The sequence below is a fragment of the Myotis lucifugus genome, unplaced genomic scaffold, assembly GCF_000147115.1.
Source record: "Myotis lucifugus unplaced genomic scaffold, Myoluc2.0 scaffold_1100, whole genome shotgun sequence".
Taxonomy (NCBI): domain Eukaryota; kingdom Metazoa; phylum Chordata; class Mammalia; order Chiroptera; family Vespertilionidae; genus Myotis; species Myotis lucifugus.
Genome location: NW_005872148.1, coordinates 59,503 through 82,036, shown reverse-complemented (window position 1 = coordinate 82,036; position 22,534 = coordinate 59,503). Strand labels below are relative to the sequence as shown.

Sequence of the window (22,534 nt, the reverse complement as noted above, 5' to 3'; positions counted from 1 at the left end):
AAGAAGAAAAAGACAAAAATTGGTTTCTTAGTTAAAAGGCAAAAAAAGAAAAAATTTGCAGTAGTGAAGATCTTTTGGTTCTTCTACTCTTCAGCCTGGCTCGCCTTAGTCCTGCCAGGTATTCAGGAGAGTGTTGAATTTCCCTGTGATACACTGTTCCTCCGTGTTGTAAATCACAGTCCTGATTTTAAAGCAGGTCGTATTTGTGATCCAGACTGCCTTAATTTGTGTTCACCTAAGAGTCAGTTTGTGGCTCAGCCTCTGGGTGGCAGTGTTTTGGGGTTGGCCTCTGAGGCTGTATGGCTTCTCTATCCAGCAGCAAAGGTATATTTTCTCTATTGCACTTAAAACTGGTTTGGGGAGGTCAACTGCCCAGAGCTGGTTCTTTAATCGTTACCCTGCTCTGTGTTGTTGGTGGGACTGAAAGTCCCTCTATAGGCCAGACCCTGGTAACTCCCAGGGACTAATCAGATTATTTTGATCCTTTATCTCGTACAGGGTGGAATCTGGGTGTGGCTGTGCTCCTTGCCTGGGGGTTGGGGGGAGGAATTCCACATTCCAGAGAGAATGGCTGCCCCAGTCCTGGGCTGAGGGGTGTCTCAGCACCCAATTCGCTGCCACCTCTCCCGGTCCCCCCTCTCTCCTCAGCCTCTCCCCAGATTCCACTCGTCCGCACCTTCTCCCTCTCTTCAGGACAGGTGAGTGTCTGTATCTGAACTGTCCTATGAGCAGGGTTCAGTGTAAACAAACAAACAAACACAGGCCTGCCGCGGAAATGCTCCTCTCTTACCAGCACTCCATGATCTGGTCAGCTCCTCCGGCTGCCCCCTTTAGGCTCAGTCCTCTGTAATCACAAAATCCAAATGTCAAATCCCCCAGGACCAGCAATCTCGCGGAACTCCTTTCCCCAGTCAGGGGCTGTGTCTGTCCCAAGAGACAGGGCTGTCTGCCACTCGGTCTTCCTCCAACCCTCTGGGCTCAGAGGTCTGGCAAACTTTCCTGCCCAGATCCCTGGTTTTTTACCTTTCCAGGGGAGCTCTGCCCTTCCCAGCTGCAAACCGTCTCACCAGCTGAGTAATTTCGCCAATTCAGGGTGGGTGTTATTAGTTTCAGCTGCTTACTACATTTGCTCCGGGACAAGACCTGGGACATGTCTGCCTATATCGCCACCATCTTGCTTCTCCCAGATTTTTTTTATATATTCCGATTTTATCACAATATTTGGCCCTAACGATTTTGATAACAAAACATAATTTTGATATCTGCTGCTATGGCCACTAAATGGATGTATTAAAATTATTATAGTGCCATTAGACTTATGTAATTTTTTAAAAGTTTATTTTTTATTGATTTCAGAGAGGAAGGGAGAGGGAGAGAGAGATAGAAACATCAATGATGAGAGAGAATCATTGATCAGCTGCCTCCTACACACCCCCTACTGGGGATTGAGCCTGCAACCCGGGCATGTGCCCTTGGCCAGAATCAAACCTGGGACCCTTCAGTCTGCAGGCTGATGCTCTATCCATTGAGCCAAACTAGCCAGGGCTAGACTTAAGTAATTTTAAATGCTGATTCCAAAATCTTTCCTCATGGAGGAAATAAAGTTTGCCCAAGGCTTTTCTACCTTTCCACTTACTGATTGATTTTTTTTTAGAAAGAGTCTTAAAATTACAGAAAGGTCCAAGTACAAAGAACTCTGTTTCCCTGAACTATTTGAAAGTAAATTGTTGACACTGTGCCACCAAGCCTTATTCCTTTAGAACATTCCATTTGCCTACCATACCACCTTCACAAACAGAAAATTCACCCTAATATATTCCATAATTTCATCCTCGCATCTTTTTCAATTTTTGCCACTGGTCCATAGTATCTGTTAGAGCATAAAGACCCTGTTCAGATCCATGGGTTACGGTGAGGGCTGGTGTCTATTCTCCTTCAGTCTGGAACAGGTCCTTAGTCTTTCCTTCACTTTCATGACCTTGGATCTTTTGAAGAGGAAGTTCCACTAAAGTATGTAGAATGTACTTAAATGTGGATTTTTCTGATGTTTCCTTATGATAATATTTAGATCAGACATTTTTAGCAAGAGCATCACAGAGGTAGTCCCATACTCTTCTCATTGCATCCTGTGATGTGACCTACACTTTTGATTTGCCATTCCTGGGGCTGTTAATGTTGATCAGTGAAGGCAGTATCTGCTTGGCTTCTCTGTACTATTTCCTTTTTCACTTCACAAGTATTGCTTTACAGGGAAGGTTTATGGAGCCAGTGTAAATATCTCTTCTTCATTAAACTTTTGATTCATTTATCAATACAAACTCAATGTTTATTTCATTTAATGGGTTATAATTTGTTAAAATAATTTTTAGAATTTTTCTTTTAGAAATATTCGGTATTGGAAGTTTCAGTCTTATAGAAGAGTTACAAGAATAGTACAAAGAATTTCTGGAAATCATTCCCCAAAGGTTAACATTTTACTACAATTACTTTATCCTTTCTCACTTCTTGTCTATTACCTAAATAAATGTAAATGTAGGTTGGTTAGATATAATATATGAACCATTTGTAAGTTACAGACATGATGCCTCTTTACTCCTAAATCCTTTAGTGTGCATTTCCTAAGAAAAGGGAATTATCTTACATAATTGTAGTATAATTATCAAAGTCAGGGAATTAAAATTGGGTCAGTATTAATATTTAATCTTGGATCTTACTCAGATATTTGCTATTGTCTCAATAATATCCTTTATATTCCAGGTAAATCCAAGATGATGCGTTATGTCCAATGTCGTGTTTCTTTAGTCTCTTTTAATTTGGGACAGTTCTGTAGGCTTCCTTTGCTTTTCATGACATTTATAGTTTGAAGAGTATAGGCCAGTTATTTGCAGACTTTCTGCTTAGGTTTGTTTGAAGTTTCCTCATGTAGCTTCACGTTATGCCATGTGGGCAGGAATCTCACAACAGATGCTGACTTCTTCCCATGCAGCAAATCTGCAGGCATGTGCTCAGCTCCATTACTGCCAGTATTGACTATGATCATGTGGTTAACAAGTGTCTGCTATGTTTGTCCAGAGTAAAGGTACTATTTACCTTTTGTATGTCACAAACATCTTGTGTGGAGGTACTCTGTCTATAAATAGTTTGTTACGCCTCAAAATTTCACCTACTATTTTTAGCATCCAGTGAAGATCCTTACATGAATCAATAATAATTATGTTGTTTGCCAAATGATATTATGTTGTTTGCCTTGCTATAAAAAGAAATGCGATAGAATAATACCAAGAATGCCATAAAAACAATAAGGTTGATTTAGCTGGAGGAAGAACAGATTCCCTCATGAGAAAGGCAAAGAGTTTGAAGGTCAGACTCCACAAAGTGAAGGGGCATTGATCTCTGTGAGGTCAGGATAGACACATGTGGATGATGCGCCTGCTCCTAAACAGGGTTTCAGGAAATGGGTTGTGTTTTCATTGTTACTAGATCAGAAAGAGTGCCTGGGCCCCATCAAATTGAGTCAGGAAGAGAGGCAGGATCCCAGCTGCCTGGACTGATCCCTACAGGGTGTGTCTGAAAGCTGCAGAAAGACCCCCTAGTGAAAACAAGGAGGGCCTCCAGTCACTCGGTGGGACAAAGATACGAATTGGCTACAGAATATCAGGCCAGGTTTGAGAGGGGAAATCAGGATAGATCCGTGTAAACACTCAAAAGTGAGTGACTTTTAAGGACACCACTCACTATATGCTGTAACCTGGGGAAAATGCTCAAGAAATTATGGTGAAGATTGGAGGGAAGGCACAGAAAAGATGAGCAATATGGAAGGAAGGGAAAAGGAAAGACTATCCTATTCATTGAGCTATTGTTTTTGTTATGGATGTTGGTCTGCTGGAATGATCTCTTCTGGAGGGATTATCTAAGCCAGGTCTGACTTATTTTTTTTAATATTCAATTTAATTTTTAAAAAACGTAATAAAAATATAACAATCAAAAAATTTAAAGTATACTCACTACCCATTCCAGTAAGTCATATCAACTATAGAATAGGAAAAATAAATTCAGAAGTGTAATTACTTTAAAATACACTACCTCCATTTTTGTCAATATTTTACATTTATGTATATATTCTATAGGGGACACAGAAATTCTTTCTAAAAACATTATCTCCTTAAAATCTTGATTATAGCCACAGGCAATATTTGACATATAAAACTGTTGTACAGGCCTTTCAAATTTGGCATTTCATTGGTACAATACAATGACCAACAGGTATAATCACTGTAGAGTGCCTAGACATTCCAGTAAGAGCCATTATTTTTTTGAATGTAGAATGATTAATATATATTCTACAAGGGGCAGTGAGGTGAGTAATTCTATAGGGTGTGTCCCGACATAATTTTAAAATTGTATAATAACACAAACAACTTTGTTAAGGCCATGTTTTATTTGCTGATTAATGGACAAAAGGCAATGTAATTTATCTTCACGTATTTTCTTGAAAGTCTGTGCTCATAGAAATCCTGAAAAGTTGGAAAGACTGTTAAATCACTGAAACTTTAAACATATCATACACAATCTTGTTTGTACAAAAATACAAATTAAACATAAAGCCATCATGACAATTTTATGCAAATCTTCTTTATTTGATCTTTAGTTATTTATAAAAGTTTCTCAGTTCTGTTGAGAAAATATCAGTACCAGATTAAATTACTGTCTATTGGAAAAGGGCCCTAAAAAGCTTATTTTAGCATTAAACTTTTATGTGATCAAGTGCATTGCCTAATTGAGATCACCTAAACACTGGGGGCGGGGAGACAGTATGTCTAAAAACCATCAAATAATTTGGCATCTGTACAATGAACAGTATGTATCATACACACACACACACACACACACACACACACACACACACCGGTGTATACCAGCGTGCATGTACACGCACACGTAGAGGCAAGGACACACGCCCAGTCATAAGCCTAATGAGGTGCTCTTCCAGTTCACTATTCAGCTTTGCATTTTTTTTTTACTTCATCAAATCAACATCTTTTTGTCACGTTCCCTTCTTGAAGACAGTATGGAGAAGATCATGACCATATTCCTCAAGGTCTCCTTTTCCTTCCTCAAGTGTAACAAAATCTCCCTCTGGTGTTTTATGTAAAGACTAGAGGCCCGATGCACGAAATCCATGCAAGGGTAGATCTTTGCAGCCCTGGCTGCCACAGCGGCTGCCTCAGCCCTCACAGCCCTGGCTTCATCTGGCAGGTTATCTGGAAAGTTGTCTGGACAGATCTTCTGCTGTTCGGCCGTTTGGTCAATTTTCATGTTACACTTTTATTATTATAAAGACTAGAAGCCTGGTGCACAAATTTGTGCATGAGTGGGGTCTGGCAGGCCTGCCCTGATCAGCGGGGTTGGCCAGGGGGAGGGGCCACAGGTGGTTGGCCGGCCAGCTACCCCCTGGTTGAACTCTGGGTTGAGGAGACAGTGTGCATATTAGCCTTTTGCTATAAGGATAATCAACCTTTTTTGGACCTTTTGTTGGGATCAGCAACTGGGTCCTTGAAGACATTAACCCCAAGGCCATTGGTTACAACATAACTACGCTTAAAGGAACGATTCAAGAGATCTCTTGTTAATTTTTGTAGCAAAGCTCCCCAGAACCAAAGGCAATATTTTCAATACTCCATTTGTTTTGCTTCATGCCTTCTACAATCTCTTGTAAGGTACTAATATCTACTCCATCCCCTTGAATAACTTGAAGTTACGGTGGCAGCAACTTGTAGCCCTTTGAGTTCTTAGTAATAGGGGATTTCTTGCCTAAAGTATCCAAAACCTTTAATACAGTGTCCAGAGGATTTCCAGAATCAGGTCTGATTATTAGTGGTGCCTCTGAACTTCTTGATACTATTAAATGTGTTGATCTTCACCCCATATTTTCTCACAAGCATTATAAATGTCATAATTATTGCTGACCACAGATGCAGGCACTGAAGAAAAGTGTGTTACTATATGTTCAAAAGCATCTTTTTCATGGTCTTTCCCCCAGGCTGTTATGCTACTGTGTTCTCCTGCTGGAAGAGAACAGCCTGGAACTTGATCTTTCATTCACAGCATTTTTTAAAGCAATTCCTGCTACCGTATCCATTCTTCTGAACTTAACCAAATAAGCAGACGCTCCCATGCCAGCAGTCTCTTGGGAAGAGACTCCTCTATAGCCAAAATACATGCAACTTGTATTCCAGACCAACTAAGTTACCAGATGTTTCTAACAAATACTTGGCCAATATTTTCTTCAGCTCTCTAGAATTTGTGGCCACAGTGATTGGATACCAGGAGTGAACAGGAATCGTCTCAACCCACTGTATAAGCCATTTACACTCTTGATCTGTGTTTTTTCCACTGTGAAGAGCATATTTCCTCTGTGAATGACAGAGCCCTGAGGAACAGCTTTTACTTCTACTGGAAGATGCCCAGGGTATTTCTCCAGAATGTAGTTCCACCCCTTTTCGTTAAATACATCATCTTGGAAATGCTCTATGTATGCCTCTTTGGCTTCCTGGATCTTCTCCTTGGTCACTACTGTACCTTTTAAGTACTTATTAAGAATGTACTGCAACCCATAAAATACTGTTTCCTCATAGCTCATCTACCTTATTTTGGAGTTTTCTGTCTTCTTTCCATGGCATTCAAAGTAGGAATAAACTTTGCTTGTGTTAGGTGGGTATTGTTTATAGTGAGTAACCTTGTGGGAGTTGGTGTCCAGGACATGTTGAACTCAGCTTCTGCCTCAGCATTCATCTCGGGCCAGAGTGGGAACACATAAGGGGGACTGCCTGGCACTACTGCGAGAAGGGAGAAAAAATAGGCTTCAGCTTGCTCTGTCCCTTAAGTCACCGCTGGTCAGAGGGGGAGGTGAGAGGGAAACAGAGTGTAGAGGCAAGGCCTGAGGAGGGCGGGCCAGTAGCTTGAAGTGGCAGGGGTGGCAGGGGCTAGGGCATGTGCACCTGGGAGTAGGATGGCCTCACCTGGGCTCCATGACCTAATTTTTTAGTGACCAAATGCATTGATGATAAACATTTTGCATGACTAAAACATTCAACATGAAAGAGACCAGTAGATTTTGATGTAAGAGTTGGAGACATTCATAACATTGTTTCAGGTTTCACATGGCCACTAACCTTTAAAAAACTACTTGTTATGTTTTGGTGTGGTATCGAACAATATCCACAATTATCTGAAAAGGCTATTAAAATACTCCTCTTTTTCAACTATGCATATGTGGGATGTGGCCAAATTTTCTTTATCTACTCACCCACAACAGCAAATGACAAAAGATTGAGTACAGAAGCAAATGTGAGAATCCACTATCTTCTATTAAGGCAGACATGACAGAGATTTGTAGGAAAACTTTCACCTTTTTCAATGTGGTACGTGTTAGGGTTTTTGGCAGGTGAAGCAGGCTATGAAGGAATTCACAACTAAAAGAAGAGGTAGTTTTTACTTTCCCCAAAGGGAAAGGGCCCTTGTATTGCTAATCAATACATAAGCAAAGAACAAAAACTTCCCTCCCTCCCTCCACCCACTTTTAAAGCCTTGGCTGCTGTTGCTAGGTGTCAAGGAAGGGAGGGGTTTTGGGGGGCTGAAACTGAGCATTCATTAGGGGCATTGTCCATTAGTCCTTCAGGAGACAGCCCACGCAGATGTCTTAGGGAAGTGTCTTATCGGTATTTTCCCCAAGCCTGTAAAACATGCTTAGAGTAAAAGTTATAAAGCATTCAAAAGAGGCTTGTTTGAAGGGGAGGGGAAAGGGAAGTTTTTAGTAATTATCCCTGAGTTGTAAACCAGCAGGGAGGAGGTGTATGCAAGAATGTAGCCTTGAGAGTAACTTGTCTTGTTGTTTGAATCAGAAGAGCTACAATCTTGGGTATTCATGACAAGGTGCTTCTCATAAATTGTGGGAGGTTACAGCAAAATAAAAGAAAGGCCTTTTTTCCTGTCCTTAAAGTACCTATTCAATATTATTTCCTGTTCTTACAGTACATATACAATATTATAGCTGAATATTACTCAGTCATAAGAAAAGATGAAATACTGCCATTTTCAACAACATGGATGGATCTTGACAACATCATGCTAAGTGAAATAAGTCAGATGGGAAACGTCAATAACCATGTGATTTCACTTACATGTTGGATATAAACTGAAAACAATAAACAAAGAAGACAAACAAAAACTCATAGACACAGACAACAGTATGGTGGTTACCAGAGGGAAAGGGGAGTTGGGGAAGTAGAAACAGGTAGAGGGGGTCAAATGTGTGGTGACAGAAGGAGATAACTTGGGTGGTTAACACAATGCAGAATAAAGATGACCTATCATAGAATTGTACACTTGAAACATACATTTATTAACCAATGTCAATGCAATAAATGTAATGAAAATCTTTAAGTACCATCTTTTTCAATGTTTTTCTTTTTCAAATATAATTATTTTTTCATTAAAATCTTTATCATGTTAACATAATAGTTTTATAATAGATTTAAATGAATTACTAAAATAATTAAAACGTTTTCATTTTAGCTTTTAGTATGCTAATGTCAGTAGAAATGATTGATGTAAAAAATGCCTATTAGAGATTCTGAATAATTCTTAAAAGAGTAAAGAGATTGTGATAGTGATGGTCTCTAGACTAAGGGATCCAAATATAATTTAGGAAGTGAGCATAGTTTTATAATCCAAACTGTACAAGTTTTGGCTTAGAATGGCATTTTGATTTGAAGTGTTTTTCAAATGGTAGTGTTAAAGTAGGTTATGTGGTTATCAGACTTTGTATTATTTTAAGTCATCTTATTTTGAAACATTTCTAAAACTTCATTTTTATGTTATGTCTTTAAAATACAACGGAGGAAGTGTAAAATAAAACAATATTTGCAAAGCTGTAGAGTTTTTTTTTTGTGTGGAACATTAGTGTGTGTGTATTGTTTGTTTTGTTTTTGATTAACCCTGACTAGTTTCCTGAACTAGCTAAATAAGATATAAGAATGCTGAAAAAGATGTATGAGAATCTGGAATATTCCTGGTATCTTACATATACAGAATGACCTAAATGGAGAAAATTTTACAGTATTTAAAGAATGTACAGGCCATTGCCATTTCAGAATGTATGTGGGTGTTAATTCACCGCAATGAGAGCCCTTGCCTATTAGTGGTCACTGCTATGTAGCATCTGTGACCACATGGTTACTGAGGTTGAGGTTTCTGGTGTCTTTCCTCCCTCTAAGCGGGTGGTCACCATCAAGTCCCTCCCAGCCTCAGGTCGGGTCAGGGCAGGCGCTGCTCAGGTCACCTCTGTGCCTGGTCACCCGCCCTCGGTTTGGAGCCTCACTCCCTGCAGCTGGGCTCACCCCGCAGCCTGCCTTCGCTGCCCCTGCTCCTCCCCAGCGTCGCCCAAGGGTCCTCCAGCTGCGCGGAGACCCAGGCGGAGGGAGGATGGAGGGCACAGCGCCCGCCGCCGCCACTGGGCTCCGCACCCTCAGGAGGAACGTGAGTGCCCGCCTTCCTCCCGCAGCTTCCACTTTTCTCTTTCCCGGGGCGGTTGCGGGAGTGGGGGGAAGGCTCTTCTCCCCAAGTTGCCGGGTTTCTCCCATCTCCGGTGGGAGACGCGGCTCTTCCTCAGGGGGCAGCAGGCGCACGCGGAGCACAGGCGGGGCCGCGAGGGCGGGTGCTCCCACCTCGGGCCCCCCCTCGCCTCGCCCCCATCCCCTTCCTCCTGCCCGGCCGGCGCGGGCCCCACTGAAACCGGCCCAGGACTCCGGCCCCCGGGGCTCTGGCCTCTGCTCCCCGCCGTGCTCCCCTCCGCCCACCGCCTTTCCCCGCGTCTGCGGGGCTGTGAGCGCGGGTGGGACCGGGAGCAAGACCCCTCCGCCTGACTGCCTGGCAACGCCTTTCCCTGGGGGGCCGCTCCTTCCGGCGGGAGGTGGGAGCCAGTCTGCAGGCGGCTCCACCCCCTGCAGGAAATTATTGTCTCTGGGGGAGAGCAGGCGGCCTCCCAGGTTGAAGGATGGCTTGTCAGAGGCCCAGGAAGGCGAGGGAGGAGGGACAGAGCCGCTAGCTGCCACTTGGTGCTGGGTCTCTGCTCTGTGCCAACAGCCCTGGGCTCAGCGCACTTATGGGTTTCTTCCCTGTCCACTGTAGCAGGAGGCTGCACCCTGTAGCAGGATACCGAACTCACATTATTCATTCCCAGCTTCTCCTGCTAAATCTATGATCTGATTTTAGTTCCGTTGTATTTACAGTTAATCTCAAGAGACTGGTTTTAATGAAATATGTAAATGCAACTATGTTTGGTAAAACTACATATAATTTATCCTAAACACTTTTCCTAATTTGTTGTTTAACTGTTCAGTAATTATAAAATATGTGATGAATTCTGTAATGTAATTAAAAGCTGGAAGCTTTTTTTGTTTTGTTTTTTAAATAGTAGCAATGTGGAATACCATACTTCTTTTTTTTTTGAATTTTTATTTTTATTTTTATTTTTTAAATTAAATCTTTATTGTTCAGATTACATTTGTTCCTCTTCCCCCTCCCCATAACTCCCCTCCTTCCAGTTCCCGCCCCACCCTCCGCCCTCACTCCTCACCCACTGTCCTCATCCATAGGTGCACGATTTCTGTCCAGTCTCTTCCCGCATCTCCCATTCCCCTTTCCCCCCCAAGAGTAGTCAGTCCATTCCCTTTCTATATCCCTGATTCATTATAATCACCAGTTCATTCTGTACATCAGATTATTTATTCACTTGATTCTTAGATTCACTTGTTGATAGATGCATGTTTGTTGTTCACAATTTGTATCTTTACCTTTTTCTTCTTCCTCTTCTTAAAGGATACCTTTCAGCATTTCGTATAATACTGGTTTAGTGGTGATGAACTCCTTTAGCTTTTCCTTATCTGTGAAGCTCTTTATCTGACCTTCAATTCTGAATGATAGCTTTGCTGGATAAAGTAATCTTGGTTGTAGGTTCTTGCTATTCAGCACTTTGAATATTTCTTGCCATTCCCTTCTGGCCTGCGAAGTTTCTGTTGAGAAATCAGCTGACAGTCGTATGGGTATTCCCTTGTAGGTAATTGAGTCTCTTTCTCTTGCTGCTTTTAAGATTCTCTCTTTGTCTTTTGCTCTTGGCATTTTAATGATGATGTGTCTTGGTGTGGTCCTCTTTGGATTCCTTTTGTTTGGGGTTCTCTGCGCTTCTTGGACCTGTAAGTCCATTTCTTTCACCAGGTGGGGGAAGTTTTCTGTCATTATTTCTTCAAATAGGTTTTCAATATCTTGCTGTCTCTCATCTTCTGGCACTCCTATTATTCTGATATTAGTCCGCTTGAAGCTGTCCCAGAGGCTCCTTACACTATCTTCACACTTTCGGATTCTTTTTTCATTTTGCTTTTCCAGTTGGGCGTTTTTTGCTTTCAAATCTTTGGTTTGATTCTTGTGCTCCTCTGGTCTGCTATTGGGTATAATATTCTTTATTTCAGTCCGTGTATGCTTACTTTCTAATTTCTTTATCGTAGCATCGAGGGTCTCATTAGTTTTCGTGAGGCTCTGCTCAAGTTTATTGCAAGCCCTCAAAATTGCGATTTTTAGCTCCATATCCTCCATTTCTGTCATGTTTTATTGTCTCCGCATCTTTTATGCTTTCTTGGTGCACCCCCTTGTGGTCTTTGTGCACAGTCTTGTTCTAGTTAACCCTTAATTGTTGTAGTTAATACTAGAGGTATTTGACCACCAGGCCGACTGGCTGTGAGAATCAGCTGTGGGAAAACTTCAGTCCTCTGGGGAGGTGCTAATCTAGCCTTTGCCTGAGGCGATCCGGCAAATGGCTCTGCGCAGGGCTTGGGCGGGGCGGGATCAACAGGGCGGGCAGAGGGAGCAGTTATGGCTGCTCTCAGTCCCGTTCCCAGAGGCTCTGCTTCTCAGAACCCCGGCAGCCGCTGCAAACCTCGCAGGGACCATAGCCAGACAGTCCCGCTTCTCCCATTTGAGTCTGGGTCCCTAGAGACTCGCCCGGATCTGTAGCCCAGAGTCTGAGACTCCCTCCTGATTGAAAACGACAACCGCGCCCTCAGCCACCAGCCCGCTTTGCGCACGCACCTCCGCACCTTTGTATTTTCCACACTGCGCCTCTTCTGAGCCTCGTAATGCTGTTGTTTTTCCTTCTAGTTGAAGAGTCTCTCCTCAGCCAGCCTTCCTGTGGTTCTGGTGATGTCCATTCCGTCTTTTAGTTGTATTTTTGAAGTGGTTGTTTGCGGCAGCAGTCTCCGGTGTTTACCTATGCCGCCATCTTCGATTCTCCTGGAATACCATACTTCTTTCTACATGTTCCCCAGTTTGTTTTCATGCCTGTCTTTTTTTTGGCTTTTTTATTTTTTATTTTAATATTTTTATTCTTTAAAGTATTACAAAGTAGTAAATATGTCTCCTTTTCCCCTCTCTGCTCCCCCCCCATGTCTGTGTTTATTGGTTATCACAATTTCCTCTTTTTCTAACATACTCCATTGGCGGTGTTGGGAAAATTAGACAGATACATGCCCCCCAAAATGAAACTACACCACCAACTTACACCATACACAAAAATAAACTCAATATGGATAAAAAGACTTAAATATAAGTAGTGAAACCATAAAAACCCTAGAAGAAACCATAGGCAGCAAAATCTCAGACATTTCACATAGCAATACGTTTACTGATACATCTCCTATGAAAAGGGGAACTAAGGAGAAAACAAACAAATGGGATACATCAAAATAAAAAGCTTCTGCACAGCAAAAGAAACCATCAATAAAACAAAAAGAGAGCCCACTGTATAGGAGAACATATTCGGCAATCATACATCTGACATGGGGTTAATATCCAAAATATATAAGGAACTCATACAACTTAAAGGGAAGAAAAAAAATCCAATTAAAAAATGGCCAAAGGACCTAAATAGACACTTATCGAAAGAGGATATACAGTTGACCAAGAGACATGAAAAAATGCTCAAAGTCATGAATTATCTGAGAGATGCAAATCAAAAGGACAATGAGGTACCATCTCACACATGTCAGGATGGCTACCATCAACAAGTCAACAAATGACAAGTGTTAGTGAAATTGTGGAGAAAAAGGAACCCTAGCACACTGCTGGTGGGAATGCAGGCTGGTGCAACCATTACAGAAAACAGTGTGGAGTTTCCTCAAAAAATTAAACATGGATTTGCCATTTGACCCAATGATCCCACTTCTAGGAATGTATCCTAAGAAATGCGAACCACCAATCAGAAAGAATGTATGCACCCCTATGTTCATAGCAGCACAATTTACAACAGCTAAGATCTGGAAACAGCCCAAGTGCCCATCAGTTCATGAGTGGATAAAAAAGCTGTGGTACATTTACACCATGGAATACTATGCAGCAGTTTAAAGGAAGAATATCTTACCCTTTCTGACAGCATGTAGGGGCCTGGAAAGTATGCTATGTGAAATAAGTCAGTCAGAGAAAAAATATATCACATGATCACACTCATATATTGAATCTAAGTAACAAAATAAGCTGATTAACAGAATGGAACCAGAGACATGGAAGCATGGAACAGAGTAAAGAATCTCAAAGGGAAGGTGGGAGAGGGTGAGTCGGGAGGGAGGTAATCAACCAAAGACCTTGAATGGATAGTCCATGGACACAGACAAAAGGGTGCTAAAGGCCTGGGGCAGGAAGGGGAGGGACGAGAGGGGGCTGGAGGTGTCAAAGGGGAAGAAAGGGGGACATAAGTAATACTTTCAACAATAAGTAATTACATAAATAAATAAATAAATAAATGTACTCCATTCCATTGGCATCTGTCAAATGGGACTTTCCCACCCATTCTATGCTTATTTATTTATTTATTTTTAATTAAATCTTTATTGTTCAGATTATTACATTTGTTCCTCTTTTTCCCCCCATAGCTCCCTTCCACCTGGTTCCCACCCCACCCTCTGCCCTTCCCCCCCCACTGTCCACATCCATAGGTGTATGATTATTGTCCAGTCTCTTCCCGCACCCCCACACCCCTTTCTCCCCGAGAATAGTCAGTCCACTCCTTTTCTATTCCCCTGATTCTCTTATATTCACCAGTTTATTCTGTTCATCAGATTATTTATTCACTTGATTTTTAGATTCACTTGTTGATAGATGTGTATTCATTGTTCATAATTTGTATCTTTACCTTTTTCTTCTTCTTCCTCTTCTTAAAGGATACCTTTCAGCATTTCATATAATACTGGTTTGGTGGTGATGAACTCCTTTAGCTTTTTCTTGTCTGTGAAGCTCTTTATCTGACCTTCAATTCTGAATGATAGCTTTGCTGGGTAAAGTAATCTTGGTGGTAGGTTCTTGCTATTCATCACTTTGAATATTTCTTGCCACTCCCTTCTGGCCTGCATAGTTTCTGTTGAGAAATCAGCTGACAGTCATATGGGTACTCCCTTGTAGGTAACTGACTGTTTTTCTCTTGCTGCTTTTAAGATTCTCTCTTTGTCTTTCGCCCTTGGCATTGTAATTATCATGTGTCTTGGTGTGGTCCTTTTTGGATTCCTTTTGTTTGGGATTCTCTGTGCATCCTGGACTTGTAAGTCTATTTCTTTCACCAGGTCGGGGAAGTTTTCTGTCATTATTTCTTCAAATAGGTTTTCAATATCTTGCTCTCCCTCTTCTTCTGGCACCCCTATAATTCGGATGTTGGTGCGCTTGAAGTTGCCCCAGAAGCTCCTTACAGTATCTTCATATTTTTTTATTCTTTTTTCTTTTTGCTTTTCCGGTTGGGTATTTTTTGCTTCTCCATATTTCAAATCTTTGACTTGATTCTTGTGATCCTCTTGTCTGCTGTTGGATCTCTGTATATTATTCTTTATTTCAGTCAGTGTATGCTTAATTTCTAGTTGGTCTTTTTTCATATCCTCCATGGTCTCACTAAATTTATCGGCGGTTTCTAGAAAATTCTTGAAAAACCTTATAAGTATGGTTTTGAACTCTATATCCAGTAGTTTTCTTTCCTCCATTTCTGTCATTTGTGACCTGTTTCTTTGTCTTCACCTTTTTTATGCTTCCCTGTGTTGGTAGAGTGGCTTTGTGTGCTAGGTATCCTATAGGGCCCAGTGGCTCAGCCTTTCCAATTACCTTAGGTGGACACTCTTGGTGCACCCTTTTGTGGGCTTTGTGCACAGTCTTGTTGTAGTTAAGCCTTGATTGTTGTAGGTATCACTGGGAGGAATTGACCTCCAGGCCAATTGGCTGTGAGAATCAGCTATGTCTACGGTGGGAGAACTTCTGTGCTAAAGACACCCTTCTGTGGCAAGACTTGCTTCAGTGAGGCTTTGGTGCTCACTGAGTTTGCCCCCTGAGTGTGTCCCTTATGGATCTGAGGAGTTGTAATATGGATGGTCCTACTTTGACCACTGGGTACACTGGCTCTTGGATCTCTAAGGAGGTGCTAATTTAGCCTCTTCCTGAGGCTACCCAGCAGGAGCTACGAAGAGATCTTCAGATTCCCCTTCATTGTTTGGGGTTTTGAAGTGCCCAGATGAGGCATAGCTGTGAAGCAATGCAAGCTGCTCTGGGGCCTTGGGCTTTCTCTTGGAAGTTCTGGGTCTGTCTGGCCCAGCTGCAGTTTGTTAGGTAATTTTCAGATTGTAAAGGGCCATAGCATTCATATGCAAAAGCCTCTGCAGCTTGGGTGGGGCAGGGTCTCAGGAAATCAACAGGGCAGATCAAGCAGCTATGGGTGATCCTCAGCCCTGCCTTAAGAGGCCAGGCGTCTCAGCATCCAGTAATCACTGCAAGCACTGCTGAGAGAAAGCAGCCCTCGGGTTCCAAGTTCGGCCCACTGCCAGACAGTCTAGCCCAGGGGTAGGCAAACTTTTTGACTCAAGGGCCACAATGGGTTCTTAAACTGGACCGGAGGGCCGGAACAAAAGCATGGATGGAGTGTTTGTGTGAACTAATATAAATTCAAAGTAAACATCATTACATAAAAGGGTACAGTCTTTTTTTTTTTTAGTTTTATTCATTTCAAACGGGCCAGATCCAGCCCGCGGGCCGTAGTTTGCACAAGGCTGGTCTAGCCAATCCCCGTATGAGTCTGGGTCCCCAGAGACTTTCCCGGAACTTTGTATGAGTCTGGGTCCCCAGAGACTTTCCCGGAACTTTAGTTCAGAGCAGTCAGGAGCTTGTGACTCCCTCCTGATTCAAAAAGACAGCTGCGTCCTCAGTTGCCAGCCCTTGCTGCGTCCTCTGAGTCTCAGTGTACTTTTCTCTTTCCTTATAGTTGTAGAATTTCCACTCAGCCAGTTCTGGATGATGTCTCTTTTGTCTTTTAGTTGTATTTTTGAAGTTGTTGTGAGAGACAGCAATTTCAGGTGTTTACGTATGCCGCCATCTTGGTTCTCCCTCTATGCAAGTTATTTAAAGCTGAAATGAGTGTGGTCCTTTCATCTGCTCTACGGTTTCAGCATATCCAGCATTAGTTCCCAGCAGCTCAGAATCTTTAAGGAAGTATCTAAATCTAGAAATGGTGTCCATGGAACTTACTTTGAAAGCAATGTCTGATTCAAACTTTGGCCATATATCTGGAAGAAGCCAGTGCTGCAGGAGGAGGTGGTATGAATGCAAAATGAATCCAGGGACCTGAATTATATTTTCAGTGCAGTATTTTCCCTTTTGATATACTATAGGTATGCTGAAATTTCTGTAAAAATATGGGGGCCCATTTACATGTGTCTAGCCTTTCTCTCAGAGTATAATTTTAAGAAAATATTAATATAGGTTATTGGGTACATTGTATCCTTTCCCTTAAACATACTAAGCTGATGTGGCTCAGTTGGTTGGCATTGTCCAGTGCACTGAGGGGTTTCCAGTTTGATTCCAGGTCAGGGCACATGCCTCGGTTGCAGGCTTAATCCCAGGTAGGGGCATGCAAGGGGCAGCCTTTCAATGTGTTCTCCCATCAATGTTTCTCTCTCCCTCTCTAAAAGTCAATGAAAATGTTTAAAAAATAAAATAAAGAAGATGGTGGCCACTGTTTGGGGAAAATATTTAATGGCCTGAACTTGGCTCAGGTAATGCAAATAGAATATTGCAAGTAAAGAACAGTATTTATTTGGCAACTAATTGAATATGGAATTGAGAAATGAGTCACACATTATCACCTTGGCAGTAATGAGGATGTGAAATCTAATAATATATATTTAATCCATTAGAAGAGGAAACATGAATAGTCCATTTTAGAACTTTGGAGTTGGACTTTCTGGCCTGCCATTTAGATTATCTACTCCTTGATGACAGAGACTTTCATACTAAGTTGTTTTTATTTTTTAATTGAGCTTCATTTTTTTATTGTTGACACTATTACAGATAATCCTATTCTTCCCCCTATGCCCACCTTCACCAATCACCCCCCCTTCCCTCTGGCCATCATCATACTGCTGTCTGTGTCCTTGGGTTATGCATGTACATTCTTTGATATTCCCTTCACCTTCGTTCATCTAGTCCACCCCTCCCACTGCCCCTCTGACAGCTGTCAGACTGTTTCATGTATCCATGCCTCTGTTTCTATTTTGCTGGTCAGTTTATTCTGTGCATTAGACTCCACATATAAGTGAGATCATATGGTATTTGTCTTTCTCTGACGGGCTTATTTCACTTAGCATAATAATTTCTAGGTCCATCCATGCTGTCTCAAAAGGTATGAATTCCTTCTTTTTTACAGCCACATAGTGTTCAATTATGCAAAGGTACCACAGCTTTTATATCCACTCATCTACGGATAGGCTATTTCCAGATCTTGGCTATTGTAAATAATGCTGCTACGAACATAGAGGTGCATATATACTTTTGAATTGGTATTTCAGTTTCTTTGGATATACTCCCAGAAGTGGAGTCGCTGACTCAAAAGGCAGTTCCATTTTTATTTTTTTGAGGGAACTCCATACTGATTTTCCATAGTGCCTGCACCAGTCTGCATTCCCATCAACACTGTGTAAAGGTTTCATTTTCTCCACATCCTCACCAGGACTTGTTTGTTGATTTGTTGACAGTAGCCATTCTGACAGGTATGAGGTGTTATCTCATTATTTAAATTGAATCTCTCTAATGATTAGTGACATTGAGCATTTTTTCACATGTCTATTGGCCATCTGTATGTCCTTTTCAGAGAAGTGTCTATTCAGGTCCTCTGCCTATTTTTAAAAAATATGTTTTTATTGATTTAGAGAGAGAGAATGGGAGAGGAAAAGAGAAACATCGGTAGAGAGCAACATCAATGTTGAGAGAGAAACATCAATAGGTTATCTCCTGCACACACTCCAACTGGGGATCCTGCAACCTGAGTATGTGCCTGACTGAGCATCAAACAGGAAACCTTTTGGTCCATGGGACAATGCTCAACCTACTGAGCCACACTGGCCAGGGCCCTTTTCCTATTTATACTTGGATTGTTTTTATTCCTGATGTTGAATTGTATACTTTATTTATATATTTGGGAAATTATCAGATGTATTTTTGCACAATATTTCCTCCCATACTGTGAGTTTCCTTTTCATTTTTTTATGGTTTCTTTTGCTATGTAGAAGCTATTTAATTTGATGTAGTCCCATGTTTATTTTTCTTCATTTCCCTTGCCCTAGGACACATATAGGCAAAAATATTGCTATGAGAGATGTCTGAAATTTTACTGCCTATGTTTTCTCCTAGGCTTCTTATGGTTTGTGACATTAATTTAAGTCTTTTATTAATTTTGAGTTTATTCTTTAGTGGTCTAGTTTCTTTCTTTCTTTTTTTTTTTTACATGTAACTCTCCAATGTTCCCAGCACCATTTACTAAGAGATTGTCTTTATCCCATTGTACATTCTAAAATGTTCAAACACATGGAGGCTAAGTAGCATGTCATTAAACAATGAATGAGTTAACAATGAAATCAATGGAGAGGCAAAAATTACCTGGAAACAAATGAAAATGAACACACAACAACCCCAAATTGATGGGACACACAGTCTAACCCAGCCGTGGGCAAACTACGGCCTGCGGGCTGGATCCTACCCGTTTGAAATTAAAAAAAAAAAAAAAAAAGACCGTACCCTTTTATGTAATGATGTTTACTTTGAATTTATATTAGTTCACACAAACACTCCATCCATGCTTTTGTTCCGGCCCTCTGGTCCATTTTAAGAACCCATTGTGGCCCTCGAGTCAAAAAGTTTGCCCACCCCTGGTCTAACCCAACACTTAAAAGAACTAGAAAAAAAAGCAGCAACAAACAAAGCACAGAGTAAGTAGAAGGAAAAAAATAATATAGATCAGATTGGGAATAAATGACAGAGACTGAAAAAAAAAATACAGAGGATCAATGAGACCAAGAGCTGGTTCTTTGAAAAGGTAAAACAAAATTAATGCACCGTTAGCCTGACACATAAAAAAACAATGAGAGAGGTCTGAAATAAAAAATCAGAAATGAAAGAGAAAGAACAACTGACATTACAGAAATACAATGGATTATAAGCAGACCCTATGAAAAACTATGCCAACAAATTGGACAACCTGGGCAAAATGGGCAAATTCTAAAAATATACAAACTTCCAAAACTGAACAGGGAAGACTTATTCCTTCATTGTAATAAGACTATTCAGATTTTCTGGTTCAGTAATCAAAAATCTTTCAGCAAATGAAAGATTGGAGGGCTTCACAGGCGAATTTTGCTGACCATTTAAAAAAGGATGAACACCTGTCCTTCTCAACTATCCCAAAAAATTCAAGAAGAGTAAAGACTTCCAAGCTCTTTCTGTGAGGCCAGCATTATTCCAATTCCAAAACCAGATAAAGACTACAAAGGAAGAAAATTATATGCCAGTATCTCTGATGAGCATCCTATCTAATAAAAGACAAAAGGGTAATTAACCATACCTCCGTTATGCTTCACATTAGCTAATCTATGAGATATGCAAATTAACTGCCAACAAAGATGGCGGCCAGCAGCCACACAGCTGAAGCGAGCAGGAGATTTGCTTGCTCCAGTGATGGAGGAAGCCAAGGTTCCCCGCCTGCCACGGCCCGGCTCTGAGCTTCAGAAGCAACAATGTTCCAATTATAGAAGCTAAACAAACCCCAGATACCTTCTTTCAGCCAGCTGCAGCCTCAGAGCTGGAAGCGCCAGTGAAGGCAACAGAGTTTCAATTATAGAAGGTAAATAAGTCCCAGAATTTAAAAAAAAGAAAAAAAGGAGAGGCTGGGAGCTTCAGTCGCAGGCCAGCCTGAACACAGCCCTTAGCCTCTCACCCAGACTGGCCAGGCACCCCAGTGGGGAACCCCACTCTGAAGGGGGTGTGGCCAGCTGCATACAGCCATTAGCCCCTTACCCAGGCTTGGCAGGCACCCAAATGGGATTCCCACCCTGATACGGGACACCCTTCAGGGCAAACCAGCCGGCCCCCATCCATGCACCAGGCCTCTATCCTATATAGAAAAAGGGTAATATGCAAATTGACCCTAACATCAGAAAGGCTGGGAATGACTGGTCATTATGACACACACTGACCACCAGGGGGAAGATGCTCAATTCAGGAGCTTCCACATGGGGGAGCTCTGCTTAGCCGCAAGCCAGGGTGATGACTGCCAGTACAGTGGTGGTGGTGGGAGCCTCTCCTGCTTCCTCAGCAGCACTAAGGATGTCTGACTGCTGCTTAGGTCTGCTCCCTGCTGGCAGATGGACATCCCCCAAGGGCTGTCAGGCTGCCAGAGGGATGTCTGATTGCCAGCTTAGGCCCAATCCCCCAGGGAGCGGGCCTAAGCCAGCAGGTGGTCATCCCCCGAGGAGTCCCAGACTGCGAGAGGGCACAGGCCCAGCTGAGAGACCCCCCCACCAAGTGCACAAATTTTTGTGCATAGGGCCTCTAGTAGATACTGAAATCCTCAACAAAATATGATCAAGTCAGACCCAGCAATACACTAGAAAGACCATACACCATGATCAAGTGGGAGTTATTGTGGGGATGCACAGCTGGTACAATATTTGCAAGGCAATAAATGTGAAACATCACATAAACAAAATGAAAGATAAAAATCACATGATCGTGGTGTCAATAGATCCTGAAAAAGCATTAGATAAAATCCAGCATCCATTTATGATAAAAATTCTCAGCAAAGTGGGAATAGAGACATCATCTTTCAACATTGTAAAGACCATATATAAAAAACCTACAGCCAACATCAGACTCAGCAGGCAAAAACTAAAAGGATTTCCCTTAAGATCAAGAACAAGACATGGATATTGCTTTCATGCATAGTAATGCAATTCCTAGCCACAGTGATCAGACAAGAAATAGAATGTTTTCCACTTAAACATTTGTAAAAAACCCCTCTATCCCTATTTTTTAAAAAGACAGGGCTTTGTTATCATACATTTACAATATGAGACTCATTTTATATTGACAAAATGCATCAAAGTAAAATAGCATAGTATGTTAAGTTTTTTGAAGTTGCTCCACTAGTTATTTTTATCTTATGGAATAGCAGTTTGTGTAAGAGAAACATGTACCTGGAAGGCACATTTATCTATTAGGATATGTTTTAAGTACATTATAAATGCTTAACACAGGATTTTTCTTCTCATATCAAATGAAGGTGCTTGTTCATTAATCTTAAGATTTTAACCTTGCCCCCGACACATGTAATTTAAAATAATTTTATGTCAACACATATTACTTATTTTCTTGAATTCTGAATCCATTAAATTGACTTGACTTGCAAATTAGCTTCATACAGATGAATGTATAATGTGTTATGCAACAGCCATGTATGCTTTTTCCTGTAGGTTATATGTAATCTATTACAAAGTATTTTAAACTTTACTCCCCCTCATAAAAATATCTGCTTCAGAGAAGTTTATTTGATTTAGCTGGGCAGTTTAAAATAATTTTCTTGGAACTTGTATTAGCTTATTTCAAAAGATTTCAAAACAACCTAAGCGTGGTCTGGCATTCCAATAAGCCATAAAACATGATTCTTATATTTTATCACTAAGCAAACACCTTAATTTTCTCAAATTCTACAATTGGTAAAAGGAGCAATGTATTATCTCTACTATTACAGTCATTATTCAAAAAGGAATAGTATCACATTTCATTTTTAAATAGCTATCAGATGGAATGCTTCAATTGGAATATTTATTATCTGTCTCAATTTAAAAATAATTAAAGAAGTGCTTAAATTTAATCTAGAAAACATGAAATATATTAAAATAAATTTCTAAGGAAAATAAAAATCTTACTGTTTCATCAAGTTATTATTAAAGTGCAGATAACTAAGGCATTGGTATATTCCTTTTGTATTATATTCTTTCTTAAGTGGAAATTGGTGTCTGTTTAAAATGTCATATTAGCCCTGGCTGGATAGCTCAGGTAGTTAGAGCATTGTCCCCATAGGCAAGGTTGTAGGTTCCATCTCTGGTCAGGGCACAAACAAGAATCAACCTATGAA

At 41.1% G+C, this 22,534-nt stretch overlaps 1 protein-coding gene and 1 pseudogene across 1 annotated transcript in view; one reads left to right on the top strand and one right to left on the bottom strand.

Annotated features, from left to right (window-relative positions):
- Positions 1-4,936: 4,936 nt before the first annotated feature.
- LOC102434596 lies at positions 4,937-6,792 on the bottom strand (annotated as a pseudogene).
- Positions 6,793-9,325: 2,533 nt separating this feature from the next.
- LOC106695327 (putative ankyrin repeat domain-containing protein 30B-like) overlaps positions 9,326-22,534 on the top strand; it is a 47,608-nt gene continuing 34,399 nt past the window's right edge. Inside the window, exon 1 of the mRNA XM_023748054.1 lies at positions 9,326-9,537. The gene's annotated coding sequence lies outside the window, so the exon portion shown is untranslated. The remainder of the gene's footprint in view (positions 9,538-22,534) is intronic.